General features: G+C 42.2%; 1 long non-coding RNA gene across 1 annotated transcript; it reads left to right on the forward strand.

Moving 5' to 3' along the window:
* Nucleotides 1-2: 2 nt before the first annotated feature.
* On the forward strand, nucleotides 3-992 carry LOC119345610. The gene is made up of 3 exons (XR_005167095.1): nucleotides 3-86; nucleotides 484-686; nucleotides 826-992. It is a non-coding gene; the product is annotated as an uncharacterized LOC119345610 (long non-coding RNA).
* The last annotated feature ends 52 nt before the right edge of the window (nucleotides 993-1,044 follow it).

Below are 1,044 nucleotides of genomic sequence, written 5' to 3' on the forward strand. Positions count from 1 at the left end.
GTCGCCCACCTGAGGGCGACTCGAGGGTGCCCTCGCCCCGTCCGCCGTGACCACCCCTCTTCGGATCTCACCGCCTCGACCAAAATGTAAGTGTTGTACTTTTGTAGAACAACATTAAGAGGATGTGATATTAGCTAGCTGAATTCTTTCCAACTCCTGCACTAAAAGGATGTAAGTCGCCATCCAAACGATCGAAACACACATGAGCTTGTAATATCGTAAGCAATTTGTCTCTCCGGTCCATGGTTATCGACGTGTAGATTTTGGTAAGCTTATATTGTCGATCTTCTGGTAAGGTGACCCTTATAATACTAATACCAGTTTCATGAGTGCATGCATCTTCTTGTCATCTCAACTAAATCTGGATGGCCAAGTTTCCACAGAATGGCTCAAGATTTTCAGTCATACACTAGCTGTCACACACCCAGACTTTATGAACATGTGATTTGTCATCTCAATTAATCGACGGTTTTTGCTTGACAGGTGATTTGAGGCAAAGTCTGCGTTCGTGGCAAGGACAATAAAAATGATGGAGCTTTTGGTCTTCAGCACCTTGAAATGGAGGATGCAAGCTGTTACTGCTTGCTCGTTTATTGACTACTTCCTTTGCAAATTCAATGATCATGACACACCCTCCATGCTCGCATTCTCCTGCTCAACTGACCTCATCCTGAGCACAGCTAAGTGTATGAAAATTAAATCAGATCCCCCTTTTTAGTATTCATCGACCAATGTATTAAATTAGATCTCACTTTTAGTATCCATGGATCAATGTGTATAATTTGGTGGCGATCAATTATTAAAGTTTCAGAATTTCGATTGCAGGAGCTGATTTTTTGGTGTTCAGACATTCAGAGATTGCTGGAAGTGATGCACTTCCTTCATTTGGGGAGCACACGACTTCAGTTGTCGAAATGGCTACAACTAATTGCAAGTATATAAACACGGTAGTGATCAGCTCTCTGTTATCGTTAACTAAATCATTTGCCCGCATCACATGGTAACCGTTAAATGCAATGGTGCCTCTGTGTACAAGAAGAATGA

Source organism: Triticum dicoccoides, unplaced genomic scaffold (assembly GCF_002162155.2).
Source record: "Triticum dicoccoides isolate Atlit2015 ecotype Zavitan unplaced genomic scaffold, WEW_v2.0 scaffold257660, whole genome shotgun sequence".
In the NCBI taxonomy this organism is placed as follows: Eukaryota; Viridiplantae; Streptophyta; class Magnoliopsida; order Poales; family Poaceae; genus Triticum; species Triticum dicoccoides.